At 47.8% G+C, this 20,865-nt stretch overlaps 1 protein-coding gene across 1 annotated transcript in view; it reads right to left on the bottom strand.

Annotated features, from left to right (window-relative positions):
• LPP (LIM domain containing preferred translocation partner in lipoma) overlaps positions 1-20,865 on the bottom strand; it is a 327,664-nt gene that overhangs the window by 159,124 nt on the left and 147,675 nt on the right. The gene's annotated exons all lie outside the window — the stretch shown is intronic.

The following is a 20,865-nucleotide window of genomic DNA, read 5'->3' as shown; positions in this document are numbered from 1 at the left end:
ACGAGACCCGTTTCATCCTCGGAGGTAGACCTGTTGGGCATTCATAGGGAGATAGAGAGAGCTCACTTTGTACATGCACGTGTGTGAGCATTGATCACACTTGCAGTACAGAGCGGAATAATATCACATCTCTCTATCTAAGTTTGATGGCACTTTTTTCTCATAGTCACTCCTTTGTTGTAATTTACATTGCACCCTACCAGCTCATGACACCGGGATAATAATGCCGGCCACAGCTTAAATTCAATGTAAAGCTTCTTCAAAACCGAAAACCAAGAGCCTTCATGCTTAGCGGCCACATTTTATACATTCATATTCGTGTGAAGTAGGTCTCTGGGTGTCGCCTCCGGGGGACTGCGAATCAGCAGCCCCTCCTTTCCGGGTGTTATCCAGCCAGGATTGGGCGGTCACCAACTCACCATGAGCTACCTGGAGGGCTGAGGAGGTCACAGGTGGGCATAGGCTGGTGAAAGGAGGAGCTCTCTGCAAGGCAAGGGAACAAGGGGTGCATCGCACGGTCACATCCGCGAATTCATGTTTGACTTTGAAAGATATAGTGCTCGGTCACTCATGAAACAAACAATGGAATCATTGCGTTGAGGGAGGTAGGACACGGGGCTCAAATGACACATGAAGTGATGGAGGTAGATGGTAAATTGTACCAGCCATGAGCACGCTCGTCTGATTGCGGTCTGGTGCGCCCCCAGTTTACCTACCACAGTCAGCTCCTGTTAGCCCAATGTGAACCCCCAGATCATAACATTACCAAGATATAAACAAATTAGTCGTGAGCAGGAGCAGCATCTGCATTAGGGTGGAGGAGTGCTGCCCCACTAGACAAAAATGCCCCAGACATGAAAAATAAAATGGTAATAAAGTTAATGTATTGCCATTATATTTTACGCTACTCCGCCCGAGCCGAGCATCAGGGCGGGGTGACTACTCCAGAGTGGTGCGCTGAGCACAAATTTAAAATGTGGGTGTCACTTTGGCCGGCTGTCTTGCGTTGGTCAGATAGACATGCACACTTTAAACCCCTCCAGCCCAGCTGTCTTAGACAGCTGAGTGGAGAGCAAGCAGAGGCCTCCTGTGCCCTCGGGAGCGCTGAGAACCTGCCCCTTCCAATCATGGCACTTCTCTCATGTTGGATAACAGCATGCAAGCAGCGTCTGGAATGGTTAGGGGAGTTGGCTGGGGCCCACGCTGAACGACCAGACCACCACCAGGACCTGAGCGAGGAGATGCATCAAGGTAAGTAAGTGTTTTATTTTACTTTATTTAATTAACACTAAATCACCGATGTATTAAATTAACATTTTCACTTTAAACATTATACATTGAAAACAATAACATAATACATGTCGCAAAATAGTTAATGTTTACTTTATTCATTACGTGCATGCCAATTTTCCACGAGTAGGCACAGCACCCACCCATTTGCCCACCTCACCACTTTCAGCAGTTGGCAGCCGCCACTGATCGCCGGTAGAAGTTTTTTTCAAGTCGCTTACAAAAAAGATGGAGTCGGCATTCACTGTGAAGGGTAAATGGGAGTGGAGCAGGCACAGGGGAGGTTTTCACAATCTGACCGTATAACAGTAAATCCTACCCGATGCATACATGACAAGTTATTCAAATGTTTCAGGTTTGTGCAAGTTCTACACTAAAGGCAGTTACCAGGATAAGCTAGGCCGCAATTGGCTTGCTTCCCCCGCCACTAGGCGTCAGCAAAGAGAAAGACCAGCGTGTTGTAAATATAGCGCTTCACACCACGCTCATTTCGTGATTATCTCTAGGCACTTCCCAGCCCGAGGAAGCAATCTGTTGTATCTACTGGTTGGTGAATGCATCCTCGCCATTGTTGTTCTCTGCTTTGCTGCTCAGCCAGTGGTGAGGTCATTGGAATGCTGAGTGTCTGGTTGAAGAAGGGTCAGTTGGAGTGGACGGGCCGAGCAGCGAGGAGGCTGCTCCTGGTGGGGCATAATAAGGATCTCACCATCTTCCGGTAACTGAAGAAGTAACTTGAAGAATAAATCCATAACTTTCCTACATGACCTGTCTTCGTGGCATCTTTAATTTTAACACAATCCTAATGCTTTTTCCTGAATGATGGGGAAGAGGAGGCCTACCACCGGTACTAGCGCCTGGTCCCGGGTAAGCAGTCACTCGGCGCCTTCATAGGGTTCCACGCTGTAGGAGACCCCACGCATGGCATCTGTAGAAGTCCCCGAACTCAACACTCAGGAGCTGTGCTTGACTCGACCGGATCCTGAAGCCATCAGTGAGCTGGATACGGGATCTGGGCTGGTACCAGGCACTTCACTCGTGCCTCTGAGGTAGACTCTACCCCTGTATATAAGAGCTACGCATGTCAGCGGCAGCTGCCCGCGTGAGTACCTGCACCAAAAACAATATAAATAGCACCTATTCTTCACTGAACTTCTTTTATAGCGCAAGTCATCCCAATGTACGGTGCCGTGGAGCTTATTAGCACACGTGTGATAGTAAAAGTGCAATGTTGGTCACTAGGTGTAGGTGTCACAGCATCCTTCCAGGAGGCACCACATGCCAAGAGCTTGGATTCGAGAAACCAGTCAGAACTCTTTGCGTAACGCAGAGGCGCGGGTGGCCGGCACTAATCAGTCTATCACTACCACTGGAACCTTTTTGGTATCGATCAAGGAGAATGAAGGAAAAGGAAACAAAGGCTCTAAACCCAGGCCTTGGACTGTGCATGGGGCTTCTTGGCGCTGCAGCTCATTCAGCTTTATTAGAAGGACTGCAAGTCATTAAGGGCGAGAAACAAAGGGATCTCTGTGCCAAAAGCAGTACCCCGCGGAGCTATCCATATCAAATACAGCTCTGTGACGCAGGCTGTATTCTGTACCTCGCAGGAGGCCCATTGACCCTCTGTGCTACTTTGCGATGAGCCAATACAGAGTCTGTTACTAAAAAACACACAGATCCGGATAAACTCCATCAAGCGCCCTTCAGCTGAGAGTCATTATCTATCCCCTGGAAGCTGGTGGGCACACATCTGGGCAGCAGGAGTGCTAACCCCACCAGACATTTTAAACTGCAGCCTGTGGCCAATTAGGAAAGCTGGAAGAGATTTCCGGTCACGTTTCTTTGTAGGACAGTTTTTAAAGTAGCATTTACAATGCAATGGTCTCGGCATTCTTAAAGTTAGAGCTACTGGCATTGCTCATGACATTTTTATTTATGTTTTTGTTTTTAAAACAAATAAATGGCATTGTCATTTACAACGCCAATAGCTTAATCGCTCGCAAATGCGAGACCTATTGCATTTGCACACACACAGACACACAGAGCCACACACACACAGAGCCACCCACACAGACACACACACACACATACAGAGCCACCCACACAGACACACACACACATACACACAGAGCCACCCACACAGACACACACACACATACACACAGAGCCGCCCCACAGACACACACACACATACACATACAGAGCCACCCCCACAGACACACACACATACACATACAGAGCCACCCACAGACACACACATACATACAGAGCCACCCACACAGACACACACACACATACATACATACAGAGCCACCCACACAGACACACACACACACATCCAGAGCCACCCACACAGACACACACACACATACAGAGCCACCCACACAGAGTCATTCACATAAAGCCACACACACGGAGCCACCCACAGGGAACAGAGGCCAGAAAAACGCTCACAACGAGGGAACAGGGGGCAGGAGAGCAAGCGCAACCAACAAGGGGGCAGGGGAGCAAGCACAAAGAACCAGGGGGCAGGGGAGCAAGCACAAAGAATGAGGGGGCAGGGGAGCAAGCACAAAGAACCAGGGGGAAGGGGAGCAAGCACAAAGAACCAGGGGGCAGGGGAGCAAGCACAAAGAACTAGGGGACAGGGGAGCAAGCACAAAGAACCAGCGGGCAGGGGAGCAAGCACAGCCAGGGGGCAGGGGAGCAAGCACAGCCAGGGGGCAGGGGAGCAAGCACAGCCAGGGGGCAGGGGAGCAAGCACAGCCAGGGGGCAGGGGAGCAAGCACAGGGGGAGCAAGCACAGCCAGGGGGCAGGGGAGCAAGCACAGCCAGGGGGCAGGGGAGCAAGCACAGCCAGGGGGCAGGGGAGCAAGCACAGCCAGGGGGCAGGGGAGCAAGCACAGCCAGGGGGCAGTGGGGCAAGCACAGCCAGGGGGCAGGGGGGCAAGCAAAGCCAGGGGGCAGGGGGGCAAGCACAGCCAGGGGGCAGGGGGGCAAGCACAGCCAGCGGGCAGGGGGGCAAGCACAGCCAGGGGAGCATCCAGTGTCACTATCTGCGTGTCTGACAAAAGAGGTTTTACAAACACTGCTCGATGGCTCCCAGACATGGTAAAGGATATCTCGGATTCACTGATACATTCAAGTGACATTAAAATGTCTCGACGATCTGTGTCATTTGTAATCAGGTGGCAAGGAGATGGCACAAGTGACACCACTGAGTCAATGCTCAGAAAACAGCTAATCGCGGAGTCATGCGTCAGCTGTAGATTGTGATGGGTAAGGTGAAACACAAATAACTCCAAGATTACTGCTCTTTGGGATGGGAGTTAGTCATAGGTGACAGCCCGGGATCACACTCAACAGTATCTCTTAGAGGCTGATAACAATCCAACAGCTTTGATGGGAGGTGGCACTGCAAGGTTTTCCCCTCTCAAGCGGACTCACCATGCTGGCGGCTCAACAGGCGTTGCGGTAAGTAGCTCCTAAAAAACGGTGAAACAAACCCTAGGCAGCAGCACGCTTTGGAAGAGGATAGAAAGTAGGAGGAGCATAGAAAAGTAACACGACTATGGAAATAAAAAGAGGACGAAGTAACGAGTCCGAAAGCACTGAGATAAATAGAAACAGAAGAAGGTGTAAAGGGACGTCCCTCTCAGCTGTGCATAAATATTGTGGTCATCTTTGAGATCTGCAGATGTTAAACACTGTCCAACCGTATGTGAGGGAGGGAGGATTTGCGCAGTCAAAGCGAACCTCCGTCACTTCGTACACTCGCTTTGGAAAAAGTTCTCAATTTTAACAATTTTCCGAACATTAGGAAGGCGATAATTATTCAAAACGTATGATATTTGAAAATTACTATTGTCATCCGAAATATCCATATTTTCTAAATATAATATACTTCCAGAACTTAATAGTTTTTGTACCCTCTTGCGGTCTTCTTACCTCTTCCCTCAGCTCTGATTTTGCCTTGTGCTCTGTAAACTGCTGTAATACGTATTATTGGGGTGTGTGTACCAGCACAGTAATTTAATTCATGGACACGTACTATGAATGGAAATAAACACACCAGGATCCCATTGGGGTGGCGACAATAGGGAGTGGAGTCTTCAAGTGCGAGGACTGAAATTAATAAAAATGAAAGTATTAGGGTGCCCGTCGCCTGCTCTTTACCTCGTCCTGGTGGAGATGGCGGGATGGAGGAGGGCTACGGGCAGAGGGAAGGGGGGGGGGGGGAGGGGAGGGGGAATCTAGCGGTGCTGAGCAGCTTCAAAAAGAGCCACCATGTTTCTCCGAGGCGAGGCAGGAATGCCTCGGAGAAACGCGCAGTCATTTTGTGACTGGGGGGGGGGGGGGGGGGGAGTGTTTTTCTTTCTCTCCTCTTCCCATTGGCTGGAATGTAAAATTCCAACCAATGGGAAGAGGAGAGAAAGAACATAAAATACAAACCCCGAATCCAGGCTTGAACGGAGTGATGCCCCTTTCCTCCCATGGCTGGCATCCGTTTAGGAAGCCAGCCAATGGAGAGGAGGGGCGGGTTCAAGCCCCCATACTGGAAAACAAAATTTCTCGCCAGCGAGACTGTGCAAGCGCAGCCTGCGCAGGCCGAGACTTAAAAATTAAAGCACAGGTTGATTGACAGGCTCCGCTTGTACGGGCCCGCCCCTCTGCGTGTCTCAGGCTAAAGCCTTGACAACATTAAGGTGGGGGCGACCCTTATACCGGAAGCCCACTTAAGAGAAACTAGACAAGTAAAGAGAAAATTATAAACATGTGGTTAAGGGTTGAAAATGGAAGGATTCGGGGAAAAACAGCAAAATAAATGTAATTAAGAACTCGAAAGGTGCATTGGGAAATTCCCAGACTGCAGCAGCATAAAGAAGCAAGGCTTCTTGCCGCAGTGCATCTTTGGAGGCCTCACACACACGGCTCTAGTTTTACAACCCAGCCTCACTTCCTGTAAACGAATTCGGTTCCCCTTTTATCTCCTGGGGTTTCTTCTCTCAACAGAAATTCTTCTTTCTCAGCCCTAACCACAAACAAAACACTTCTACGAGAAACAAAACTTGAAAAAAGCGTTTTCTGGAAAGCATAAGTGTGTGAAAAAGGAAGGGCCGTGGTTCCCCGAGGCCGCGACGGAGGGGAGGGGAGGGCCCGGCGGGCCAGGCTCGTTGAAAGTCCACGGATTTTACAGCAATGAAAACCCCAGAGCAGGTTTCTTCAGCGCCTTCACTCCGGGGCAGGCACCTGTGCCCGAGGCCAGGTATAGAGGCCAGGTATAGAGGCCAGGTGTGGTAATGATCCCAGTCATTCACTCAGCCCCAGCCTTTGTTTGTGCATTCATTTGTTTGTTCATTCATTCGATTATGGCATCGCCTTTGGTCATCTACAAAGTTAGTTTACACCCAAAATCTTGTGAAGGACTGCCTCGTACTTGAAAATTCACTTAAGATTGGTTGGCTTAACGTTAAGAAATTCCTGTACGACTTGGGCCTAGAAAAATATTACCTCAATCCTCCATTAATTGCAGAGCTGTCAAGAAGAAAGTTGAAAATCTTTGCCTGTGTCATCTAGCGGATCTCTGTCTGGCCACTGAAGTCAACAAATCCACGGTCCAACACTCACGGTTGACTCAATCCTCTATGGCCATTCAACCTTATCTAAGCTGGAACCTGAATGGTTACGATAGGTTTGTGTTGACTCTGTTTAGGTTCAACATCTTTCACCTACTGGTCACCTTTCCTAAAACCAATGACTGGTGAAAGTTATTATCTCCCTGTCCTTGTGATGACGTCTCTACCTAATCTTTAATGCACCGGACCCTTTTTTGTAAATTCTACGCAGAACCAAGAAAGCGTTGGCTAGATCCAATCTTAAAAAGTTTAGGCTTACGCCAGTGTCGTCCTGCTTTTATGGTCCTTCAACTTATGGATTCTGACTGTTAAGCGTTAAATATTGCTAAATTTCTGAAATTTTGTATTCAGCATAGGAGTAACTTCTAATAGTTCAATGCATTTTTAACTCTCCCTGATGTACAAAGCGTCTGTTTTTTTAGTATTACCTTGTAGCTTATGCTATTTTACCTGGAATGATAGGTTTTAAAAAAAAATATATTTTTTGTATCAAATGTCATGAATGTAACTGACTTATATGTATGTACTTTTATGGTTTTTCCCAACTGAAACTGAATAAAGTAACTTTTGACTTTGACATTCATTCATTTGTTGATTCATTAATTCGTTGATTCATTCATTCGTTGATTCATTCATTCATTGATTCATTCATTCATTGATTCATTCATTCATTGATTCATTCATTCGTTGATTCATTCATTCGTTGATTCATTCATTCGTTGATTCATTCATTCGTTGATTCATTCATTCATTCGTTGATTCATTAATTCATTCATTCGTTGATTCATTCATTCATTCGTTGATTCATTCGTTGATTCATTCATTCATTCATTCATTCATTCATTCATTGATTCATTCTTCTAATCTCAAACTCCTTTCACCAAGCTCCAGACTGGTGATGAACCTGGGACTCAAAGGGAGCTGGACACGGCAGTCAGACTCAAGGGGGAACCCTCCCAGCCAGTAAGGTGTGGTTTGCATTTAGAGTCCCGGGTAAAACATTAGAACAAGCATTTACAATGCAATGGTCTCGTCTTTGTTAAAGTTAGAGCTATTGGCATTTGCAAAAGGCATTTTTTTTTTTTTTTTAAAAACATAAATAAATGGTATTGTCATTTACAATGGCAATAGGTGAGCATTAGAGAGTAGTAGAGAGTATTAGCAGACAGAGCCCTCCCCACACACACCGAGCCCCCCCCAAAACACACACACGCACACACAGAGGCCCACCGAGCCACACACAGAGCCACACACACACACAGAGCAACACACACACAGAGCAACACACACACACACAGAGCAACACACACACACACACAGAGCAACACACACACACACACAGAGCCACACACAGAGCAACACACACACACACAGAGCAACACACACACACACAGAGCAACACACACACAGAGCAACACACACACAGAGCCACACACACAACCACACACACAGAGCCACACACACAGAGCCACACACACACACACAGCCACACACACACACAGCCACACACACAGCCACACAGCCACACACACAGCCACACAGCCACACACACAGCCACACAGCCACACACACAACCACACAGCCACACACACAACCACACAGCCACACACACAACCACACACACACACACAGCCACACACACACACAGCCACACACACACACAGCCACACACACACACAGCCACACACACACACACACACACACAGCCACACACACACACAGCCACACACACACACAGCCACACACACACACAGCCACACACACACACAGCCACACACACACACAGCCACACACAGCCACACACAGCCACACACAGCCACACAGCCACACACACCCACACACACAGAGCCACACACACACACAGAGCCACACACACACACACAGAGCCACACACACAGAGCCACACACACAGAGCCACACACACAGAGCCACACACACAGAGCCACACACACAGAGCCACACACACAGAGCCACACACACAGAGCCACACACACAGAGCCACACACACAGAGCCACACACACAGAGCCACACACACATCTGGCATAACTGACAATCCAGGCCAGACTGACAGGCTACAGCGGTCGCGACTTGTCGATAGAGCCGCCTCCAAAGTGCATTCTTGGGGTGTCTTTAATTGCACAAACCTCCTGGACGCAGACATGGTGAATCCAATTCACAAGATTTGTGGTTGGGAGCTTCTCGATTGGATTTAAAGTCCAAAACAGCAAAACAGCACCAACATCATCCTTAGCTGGACCTTCATGGTGTTGAAAAAAGGAGAATACATGATACCGCGTGACTTACATGTCTGAATCACACATGCATCCTGTATGCGATTTTAAATTAATTCCCATTGTATTACGAAAACTGACAAGGTGGACTTGATGGGTCAATCTTATCTAGCAATGTGTGCGGCTAGAATGACGTGCTTACTCTTTGAATCACCTGCATGACTAGCAACACAACACAAGGCTCTGATTTCAGGTGATCAGACAACACATGGGAGACCTCTCCAAACCCCATCCACGTTGTGCCCTCCTTAGTGCCGGAGTTCGCGGTGAGTTTTAATTTATTTTTCCTTAAAATGGCGGCCCCCACTGCTCTGCTTCAGTTTCGGTTTCACTTTCCCGGTGTTAAGAGGGGGGCTCTCCTCTTCTGCCCTCACTGGGAGTATCGCGGGGTCTGCGAGGGGGAGGGTGCAGCGGGTGGCTCCAGCACTGACCTTGTTGTCTCCCGAACAGTGCCAGAGTGAACCAGGGACTTCAGACGCAGCGGCCGTGATCACAGTTAATGGTCACCATCTGGAGCTCTATTCTCCCTCTGAATCCTCTTGGAGACTTCACCCTGGTTTTTCTCTACCCGTTTCTTCTTACTCGAGGGTCTTTCAGACGTCCTCTGGGGGGGTTCGCTCTTCTTTTAGTGTATCGCTACTTAACTAATTTCTCGCTCGCTCCCAGTCTGAAGAGAAAACTTGGAGCTCCCCCCCAGCAACGCGACTGGAGAAAAAGACACACGCCTCGGTTGGCCCCCGCCCAGCGAGGCGGCCATGAGGCAGTGAGCCAGAGCCGGGGTGCAGACCAGCAGGACACGGAGGAAGGAACTGTGGTGGTTATTGGGGGTTTGTGGACGCGAGACTCTGTACATGAGGGGGGGGGCGGAGAGATGAGGAAGAGGAAAAACGGGGAGGGGGAGCTCGGGGGCGGCTACGCTGCTAGAGGAGGGAAAGGGAAGGCTCTGGTGCTGAAACTGAAACGGAACCGTGTGCGAGTGCGCTGGCAGGCTCTGTGCTCGATTGAGGATCTTGGTGAGTGGCCGGTCCCTAAGCCCCGCCTTTTTTGGATTGGGGGGCGTGTTTTGGACCGATGCCGTCACGGAGAGAAAGGACCTAAAAAACACATCCCCGAATCCGAAAAAGACGGGGCTTAAATGGACAGACGCCCCTCTTCTCCAATGGCTGGCCTCCGTTAGGGAAGCCAGCCAATGGAGAAGAGGGGCGGGTTCAAGCCCCACTACTGGAAAACAAAATTTCGCCAGTGAGACTGTGCAAGCGCAGCCTTCGCTAGCCGAGACCACACTGGCGGGTGCATCCTCGACATTAACATCGCAGCTGGAGGTGCTGTAAGTAGCACCCGCTGCAATGTTAATGCCCATGTTGTGCATTGCCATGCACAACGTGACAGACACTGCGCGGTGACTGCCACCTTGTGCATGGAAATGATGGGGGGTACCATGGGTACCCCCCAGTGCAGCCACTCACACCCCCAGCCCCGCGGAGATTTCCCGAATGCCTTTCCATTAGCGGAGTGTCCGTCATGGAAAGGCATGTATCCTAATATGGATGGCGCCACCATATTGAGTGCCTTTTCCGCCTGGCCGGCAATCCGACGGGCCGAAAGCGGCAGGCAGTCTTCCTGTCTGCCGCGGTGCCCCAGTGCATACTAATATGGCGGGGTGAACCAGGGACATTTGGCGGGCGGATCGCCATCACCGGGCCACCGCTGTCCACCGCTGGTCCGGCGGTGGCGATGTGCCCGATATCATAATGGGCCCCTAGAGTCTTCACAATTTTTTTTTTTTTTTTACATTTAGCAAAGCTTGATTTACCATTGATAAAAATCGCCCTAAAGCACAAGTTACATTCAAATGCAGCATGTTAAAGAAATTAATTGTTTGCTACCTTTCTAGAATGCAATATTTTTGTAAAATTGGCCTCAATAGCATCGTCCACTGGGCTAAAAAGTACAAACAATATACTAAAAAATTTACTGAATCCCCTTTCATAATGAGTCCGCATTTACAAATTCTATCCTTATCTAAAAGGCAGAGTTGTGTTTGAGAAGATAAAACCTAATTAACCCACATCTGAATTTGACAAGATACCTTCTTAAGCATACATTTGGTAGGTTTTCAAGAAAGGGGAATGTTTCATCCTTGAGCCACGCATTAAGCAAACAGGTTAAAGATGTTTTATTCCTTAAATATCTGAGGTTATCTTTCCTAGCCATCTGTTTTGCTATCTATCGGAACTTTACTAATGTTTGCTAGTTTTGTCAAATGCCCTTGCAATTCTAATGTCTTACTTAGATGATTTTCCTGGCAGATCTTGCCCCGTTTAAATCACTATTTAGAATTTCCTTTTAACGAGGTGTGGATGTTTTGAGGCACTCCTCACTATCTATCCTTGCCCAAAATGTGATGGTCTCCGCAGATGCTAAATAGCTCCATGCGTTCAGGTCAATTTCGGTCCTAATAGTCTGTACCATGGGCTAGCGTGGCAGAGAGAGTATTCTTTTTCAGCACCTACAATCATCCAAATCCCAGCGTGTTTCCCCCGGATACTGAGCACCTCCACACCAGATGGGAATTCGGGCCGTACCTTTTCCTGATATGCTGAGAAGTAGAAGCAATGCATAGTTTACATTGAACGCTTTTCCATACATACAAATGAAATAGATGACATGGAGATCTTAAAGGTCTGCATTCAATGCCTACTATATATGAAAGGAAGCAAATGTGTGTGTGTAGATCGTGGCAATGCATATTTTAGGGACAATACACATGGATTAGTGATGACCTCATTCAATTTCATAGAAAGCTGAAACTCGTATGAGTTAAAGCACATTGCTTAATTTGAGCCAGTGGTTGTAAGTAGGTCCCACAGGCAGATAGGCGCTGGAAGTCTGATGCTGCAGCCTCTCAAAAGCAAACTTGTTGAAGTTTAAAGAGCACTCAAAAAGCCTTGAAATTGTATCTCGTCATAGAGGTCATATGTCAAGCTCTATCTTCTCAAAAATGCTGCTATTTCTTTTGATATGAAGCTTGTTATTTACTTTTCTTTCTCCGACAGTAACGTGAGAGGATTTTATAATGTGAACAATATGACAACCTTGCTGAGGGTGACGGGAAAGGCTATAGGTTGCTTTTCTAACCAACAAGAAAAGATCAGCTGTACAAATATTTCAACAACTATATCAGCAGGTAGCAAAGCACAAATGAAGCACTCTTTTGCATTTCTAATGTCCGATGGAAACAAATATTTTATTAGGATCAAAACAGACTGAGACAATTCCTTTTTGGGAACTGGTTCCTCGCCAAACTTTGATCCAGTTCAAGAGAGAAAAACACAATGAGGGGAAATAAAGAAGTATAGAGGAAGACAGAAAAATAGTGGCTATGCAGGGATGGAAAAAAACCTGCAAAATTAGATAATCCACTATCTGGTGGTGGATTAAAGAACCAAGAGGTGGAATCAAGGCTACGCAGGTTTGGTCTTCGATATCGCCAGCCGTGGGCTTCTGATTAAAACTATGGGCTCTGACATTTATTGTGTTATAAATGAATCAGTGGTCAAGTACCACTGGAAAATAGGCCCTCTGCTTTGCCCATCTTTTTAAATAGACCTTTATTCTTCCACCCTGCACTTGGTCCATAGTTCTATTATATACTCTGTCTCTTCATAACGTTTAAACTAGTGCTTCGAAGCCTTCATATTCTGGATCATGATGAAAAATGAATTGAATACTTAACTAGTATCCTGCACAACATGTATATTTTTAAAGAATATATCTATGCCAAGGAGACATACTACAATGAAAGGGAAGACTCTGGGGAGGCTCTGGTGCTGAAAGTGAAACGGAACCGTGTGAGAGTGCGCTGGCAGGCTCTGTGCTCGATTGAGGATCTTGGTGAGTGGCCGGTCCCTAAGCCCCGACTTTTTCGGATTGGGGGGTGTTTTGGACCGATGTCACGGAGAGAAAGGACAGCAAACCCCCCCCCCCAATCTGAAAAAGACGGGGCTTAAATGGACAGACGCCCCTCGCCTCCGCTTAGGAAGCCAGCCAATGTAGAAGAGGGGCGGGTTCAAGCCCCACTACTGGAAAACAAATTCTCGCCAGCGAGACTGCACAAGCGCAGCCTTCGCTAGCCAAGACCTAAAAAGGCTTCTGGAGAGTAAAAAGAAAACCCCCCACAATTGCTTTCTGTATACAATGCATCTACCAGCTAACGAGTTTAAGGAGTGTGGATCAGACTGCTTCTGAGATGGCAGTGTTTAATTTGATTTCCGGTGCTCACTACCGACACTTTATTGTGGCGCAGCGGCCAGGGCGGCTGACTCCGTGCACTGGGGGTCACGGTTTTTATCCCGGTGCCGGAGACAGCTCAGCACCATGTGACTCTGGGCAAGGCTCGCTTAATCTCCCCGACGGTCCCCAGCGCCTTGAGACCCTTAGGGGTGATTTGTTCCCACTTTACAAACACCGGGTTTAACACCGGCGCTTGTGATACTGCCACATGGTGGCACTGTGTCTAATTTGCAAATTAGCGTAACAGTGGTTCATTAATTTGATATACATAAAATATGTAATAGCTTTGCGGCTGTGATAGTAGTTGTGTTGGTACTGTCACTATCTTTATCTTTATTTGTAAAAAAAAAAATGTTTTTATTTAGTGGATTTTATTTATTTCGTCATTACAGATCAGAGCATTTTTTTCTTTTTACTCTCCATTGTATTTCTTTCTATTTTATTAGAGGCTGCTGGACTTGAAGAGTTGTTCCCCAAATCTGATAAAATCCCCACAAAGGCAAAGCTCGTGGTAGGGTTGATCTCCGGAACCATCAAACATTGGTTTTGGAGATCGCCCAGGTCAGAAGAGTTCCCAGGTTTACCTCAATATTGATGCTCTCAATTATCATGGAGTCGCTCAGATTCTCTCAGATTTGCAACAAACCAGATACCACAGCGTCACTGGTTCCATATTTATTTTGCAACGAGTGACCCTCCAAACATGTACTAAGTACTCCGTCGCTGGAAACTGATGGTTAATGATCTCAAGACTAAGGTGAGGGACGGGTGGATAATGATTGTTCTTGAACATATAGGTTTATTAACGGGCCGGACTGGCCTTTTATTCCACTGGACATTTCCCGGTGGGCTGGAGCCACTTGAGGCTGGTTGAGAAAGCAGCGGGCCACTGCTGCTGCCTACTCACTTTCCCCAGTTCCCCCAAATTAACGGTAGCAGGAAGAGGGGGCTTCAAGAGGGCAGGAGGAAGAGAGGCGGGAAGAAAAATATTAGGAAGGAAGAAGGAGGAGGAGGAAGAGAACAGATAGATGGGCAGATGGAGATAGTGCCAGAAGACTAACGGAGCGGCTGGTATGTGTATTTTTGACAGGGCTGCTTTTGGCCCCCGTCTGACCCTTCTTATTAATTTGTTTTACCATTCAGGTTAACAACACTGAATAAATTGAGGACATATACACTTATTATAGGAGGGGCTATAATTTCCGTTTGTGGAACATTATAACCAATTTCTAAGGACAATCTATTTGTTTGAAGACAGACATTTTATTTTAAGTTGATCTCAAGTTAATGAGCATCGGACATCATTTCTGAGATGTCCACATCTGCCAAACCTGATGGAAAATGAAACACACAAAAGGTGCTGGGAGGATGCTTGTAATAAGACGAAGCACGGGCAGTCGCTCGGGCAGCATTGCATCCCATCCTCCTTCCATCGTGCCACCTCAGTTTGGACCCAGCCGTATGCTAATCAATCTTGACCCTGCTCGAATAGTAACAGTGAAGCCCGAAGTGCGGGGCCAGGTCCTCCTTGAATGTGAAACTCAAGCACCCTAAGACTGGTCCCACCCTGACTGAGGGACTTCAGTCAGAGTGCCTTGGTTCCAGTAGCACAGAGAGCACGGGACACGACTGGGAGTATCCTTGGCCACTTGGAGCATTCAGCCCATCATTCTTTTGCTCACCATGCCACCTCAATTTGGACTCAGCCATATGCAAATCAGTCTTGATCCAGCCCCATTAGGAACAGTCCAGCCCGAACTGCCAGGCCAGCTCCTCCCTGCACTGGGACACAAGCAGCTTAAGACCGGTGTCGCCCTGATTTGGGCTCTTCAGTCGGGTGTAGTTTGGTTCCAGTGAGCACAGCATCCAGGTCAGGTCTGGGGAGTTGGGCACAGCAGCAAAACTGCCAGGCGAGCATCTCTGCAGCGCACAGGAATCACAAAAACACAGTTTGCAAGGCAGATGAAGATTTTAAAAGGGAATGGAAAGGTAAAACATGGGATTTGGCAAGTAAAAGTAATTTTCTAGATCAAATAGGCCATAAAAAAAACTCCCAACTGGGTTTACATTAACATCTGCTGGTCATAAATATCAACCCTGGCCAGTGAACTCTGCTTCGTTCACAGAGTTTGTGGACATGTCAGCGTTACGCCGAGCTCCGAAATACTCCGCGTAGCAGAGTTTTATTTTCATCGTTCGCGCGCGTCAATGTCAAATTGGCGACCACGGGCGTGGAAATTTAACATCCCGGCGAGATTTCTCAAAGCGGGGTGGTCCGGTTTCTCATTGCGAGTAGTCATGTATGCTTACTGCCCTTTCGCGTTGAGAAAGTTGCAGCTCGAGTAGAAATCTACTAGAGCTTCAGAAAAGGAAAGAAGTGACTTCTTGCGCTGTGCAAGGTGCCGTTCGCAATGATTGCACAGTGCGGACAAGCATCCAGCACTGTGCAATCACCACAAACTGCATTTTTCTACAGAACTCTGCCGCTTGTGGAGCTGCACGAAGTGCGGCTGAGGTTTTTAGCCACTTTGCGGAGTTCCGCGGAGTGCAACTCTGCAAACTCCGCCCAGGGTTATGGAACCACCTGTAGAAATCCAACCACGAAGATGTGTTGCTGGTGTTGCAAGTGAGAGAGGTCTCCAGTCACTAGTGTCTCTGGCCAAAGGCCCTCAGAGAGAACACTCATGGTGAAGGTCTATCAAGAAAGAGAGGGCGTTGAGGTGGTTACAGAAATGGTACAATTTCTTGCTCCTTTATGGTATTCCGAATGCAGGGATGTCCAGCACGAACAGTTAAGCAGGGTTCCGGCCACCGACAACCTTCCAGGACCTGGACATCAAAGTAAGATCAGTCTTTGCATGTGGGAGTAAAGGGGGTGCTAGAGAAGCCAGCCTCACTTTTACTAGTGCTTGGAGGACTTCTGTGCACTGCTTCAAACAGATCTTTGCCTGTCTGAAGTTTGGCCTTGTTGCTTGCCTCGCTTCAGAAGATGCTCGGACCTCCACTCCTGGCCGCCGGTGAGTTATGTCATGCGGTGCGACCCCTTAGGGATGTCAATGAACAGCCACAACAGCGCCCAGCATGCTTCACTCCAACCAACCTCCATTTTGTGCTCCTGCTGGACACAGCTTCTTCATGAAGGCGAGTGATTGGCAACGCTGCTGCGGGTGGTTACGTCACTGGCAGGGTCATTTAATTCAAGCCCACCACTATAAACAGATCATTGTTGAGACTGCACAGTTACCATGGAAACATCATTAGTGGCCAAGGTATCCTCGGCCTAAAACAATCAGCAGCAGCGAGCACAAACAAGGGTCAAAATGACCGGAAGTGCAACCCGCACAGCAGTGACAGTGACGAGCCCCCAATCAAATTAATGCTGGGGGGCAGCTTACGCAGCACGCACCAGGGAGCCCCGAATACCCACAGCGCTCCTGGTGGCAGTGTTGGGGCAGACCCCGGGGGCCATCAGCAACATTAACCAAAGGGGGCGGCGACCAGGAAGTTACTGAATTCAATGCACCAAGACACTTCCGTAATTGTGATGTAAAGTCATTCGCGAAGTTATAAAGGAAACACCACAAGAGAAGCCCCCACGAAGATCCAAGTAAGATCAGATGGAATCATTCCAACCATATTCTTGGACAAAAACAATTTTCTTTCAGTAAATCAGGGCCACACTTTGAAGCAATGAAGACGTAGAGGGGGGCAGTCTGGGAGCGCAACAACGTGGGAGGGGTAGATCGGACAGGCAACAATGCAGGAGGAGGGAGAAGGGGGAGTCAAACAACAATGAGGCAGCGCCGGCTCTTCCGCTATGGCGGAAGAGCGTCGTCCCCTACTCCCCACAAAAATGGAAGGAAAGGAACAAATATTGGCACTAGTTTTATTTTCCCTTTCCTGTCCAGTCCTGGGGGCGGGGCCTGGGTGGGACGGCACTGATGGGATTGGCTGTGCTCTAATACCAAAATTATGGGGCTTCTTTTTAGCCCCATTACAGTGGCAACAGCCACGTTTCAATAATTGCTTTTGCATCCATTTTGCTTAATCTGTCATCTTTTTTGCTTCATTTTTTCATGCTTGATTTAATGCACAATGTTACTTCCACACGTTTCCATGTGTAATTGGCTGTGCTCTACCTTCACTGCGCATGATGGTTTGGCCGGCGTCTCAGGCTGCCCGAAGAATCATGCGCAGTGAAAGCTCGAGCAACGCAGCTGGGGAGGACAGAGCAGCCACAGCCTCCCAGTCTGTCCTGGTGCACATATTGAGGGTGCTCCGGCCAATCCTAATGCTGCTCTCTGCAAAAGAGCAGGGTCTGGATTGCCAGCAGGGCATTTTGGGAGCCTGTTCCTTACTGAAGAGAAGTGAGTCGCGGCCGGCTGAAAGATACGTCTTTATGTTATTTTATCCCCCCCACAATGACTAGTACCCCTCTCCCACCCACCCACCCGCTCCCCAGCATACTGGTCGCTCCTGGAGGAAGGGGGTGCACGTAAAAGGAAAGAATGTACCCCTGAAAGTGGAGAACAGTGGAAAGACAATGAGCAGGGGAAGCAGTACTTGTAGGGACATACACACCAGGAGGAAGCAAGGCCGGCACTTTCTGACCAAGAAGAACCTACCGACAATGCCCCAAAACACCTGTGTCCTTCCTGAGGGGAAACCGTCTGTACCTCGCAGAATTTACCACGCAGGCCCCTTACACGGCAGGCAGATGCCATGCAGTTAAGTATATGCACCTTTACCATGCAGAACTAACAATCAGGAAATTATATATCTTTTTTTAATACCATCATCTTGAGTTATTTTAAAAAATATTGTACGGTTTTAGGATGGATAGAGGAAAAGGACGGGGTCGGTGACGAGGGTTCAGCAGTGGGTAGAACTAAAGGGAGGTGATGGTGACTGGAGGCCTCAGGGTGAGTATTATTGTACAATAAATGTCCTCAGTGTGGACTGACACCGTATACATGACATTTTGTTTGATATTCGATCCGCGTTGCCACACTGTTGATGACAGTATCCGTTACTGTGTTTGTCATCAGGTGGCTCTTGTTGCCACCAACACCATAACTCGCGCCATGTTGCTACGCAGTTCAGAAGTTTAGACTGTCGAGTTCCAAAATCACCCACCTCCGTGATCTCTAAATGTACCATCACTCCAAGCCTCACGTCCCCTCAATCTGTGAGCTACTCTGCCAGCAGCGCCTTCAACACTGTTCCCCCTGACTGTACACACGGGTCACGTTGTACTCCACATTTCAAGCAGGCCCCCCCACCGCAAATCATTTCTCCAGCATAAACAGAAAACTATCCAGCACTATCACCACTCCACTTTGACCTCTACCCAGTCTGCCAACACCATACCCACCCCATCCTCCTTCTCCATCTCCTTAGGCTGCCTAGGTTGGAAAGTCCTATTCTTCCCCCTTAGGGTTCCGCCAGATACTTTCGGGTGTTTGTGGTCCCATGTTGCTTCCACACATGCACTTGTGGAAGAAGCCAGGGATGGTCAGGCTTTGTGTTAACATGTCAGCTTTGGTTCAGCCCCCGTCCACTGCCAGTTGAAGGGACAGGCTCCATTCATCGTAAGGAAGGGGTGCGCCAGCACCTTAATGTGATCAGAGAGCATCCCTCTCGGTGCCGGATCTGGCTCTCACCATGCCTTTGGCCTACGTGAACCTGTGCCGGGGAGAGATCTACCAACGCTAGCTTGAGCGCACCGAAAGCTCCCCATTTCTCAAAGCAACTTCACAAGTTGCCTCATTGGTCTCTGACACCAGTTGCCAGCCTGTGTCTGAAAAAGACCAGTATAGGTTACAATATGGGAGCAGTGCTTACAGCCCAAGAAGCAGCAACATTAATGCACATGAGCAGGTCATTCTTTTTAGACTGAGAGAACCAGACGGTGCAAGGTGTCTGGTTGCAAAAGACCCATTGTCAGCTAACCAAGATCTTACAGTGGGCTTAAAGCCTGCCCTTTGCTTGCCATTGGCTGGCTCCATGGTCTCATTTATATGCTTCTTATTCAATTGCTTGCCCTGTGCAGCTTGTGTTTAACCCTCCCCTGAACCAAATCTTGTGGAGTAGTGTGGCTCACTGGTTAGAGCAAACAGTGGTCCGAGACCTATTATTTTAAACACGAAAAATCACAATTTAATAAATCGGAAGGCGTATGTTATTTTAACCGCCCAGATCAATTAATGAAGAAAAATAGAGAATAGGCAACAGCAACAAACTCAAAATGTATAAACAATATTTTAATCTATTGTCGGGATTTGAAACGGAAACACAATATACAATATTTCAATCTATTGTCAGATTTTTGAAGCGAAAGCACAATTCACAGTATTATGTACTTTTTTATGCATTGTCCCGTATTAAGAACGTGCAGTAAAGCAAAAAAGGGGTGTCAAAAGAAAGTGAGCGTGATAAAGTGAACGGAAAGGAATCACACAGATTTAAGAAAATATATTTCAAGCAATTCAAAAGAAACACCAGCCAAAGAAGGCCGGAACCATATATCCTGGCCACTTCAATTAGTCAGCATAATTTCCCTAATTTTTACTAGGCAATAGATGTCAAAAAAATGTCTGCACTATATCTACAAGGGTGATACAGTTAGTGGTCCAGGTTAGTTAATGAAATGTCGACGTTTCGACTCGACTGGCGGCCATGCGGTCGTTTTATTCCTGGGCCATGCGAGTCTTCTTCAGGACAGGTGGGACGGGACAATAGGGATCTCATTGGTGACCCTGTGAAGAATATAAAAACCCATTAGGGTTTGGGCTGTTGCCTAGTTGCTTAAAAACAAGGGCAGAATTCCAAGGATGCTTACCCTTCTAGGAGATAATGGTCGTGATTCCCACTCCACATAGACTCAGTCCTTACGTTTCCAGGGAAGTTATCCAAGTGGTCTGGAAAATCAAAGTGGAGCCCATTTGTAAAACCATATACTGACCTAGTTTACACATCAGGCGGGAGATGATATTAAATAAATTACCTCTATGCTCTTGTTAGGTTTCCTATCCGATGGGTAATCATGTGGCACTACATGTCTAAATTTCCGGTCCCAATCCTAGGTATTGGGTAGTATCAAAATCAGGCACCTCCTCGTGAATTAATCAATTGGCCTGCAACAAATAGAACCAAGTGGTGAAGGGAGCATCCGAAATTATGGCGGTATGCAAACAATCATGGATACAAAGGGAATCCATTACCTGAAAGATTGTGTTGTCTTGAATAGAGGGGTCGCTTGATCGATGTAGGCAAAGTCGGGCCTCTGAAAAGAGAACCCCGTGTTAATTCACCGCGTTTGAACAAGAACTGAGCTGAGTGATTATGGCACGTGGGA

The sequence above is a fragment of the Lissotriton vulgaris genome, chromosome 11 (genome assembly GCF_964263255.1).
Source record: "Lissotriton vulgaris chromosome 11, aLisVul1.2, whole genome shotgun sequence".
Taxonomy (NCBI): domain Eukaryota; kingdom Metazoa; phylum Chordata; class Amphibia; order Caudata; family Salamandridae; genus Lissotriton; species Lissotriton vulgaris.
Note: the sequence above shows the minus strand (reverse complement) of the source record. Positions and strands in the feature narration are given on the sequence as shown.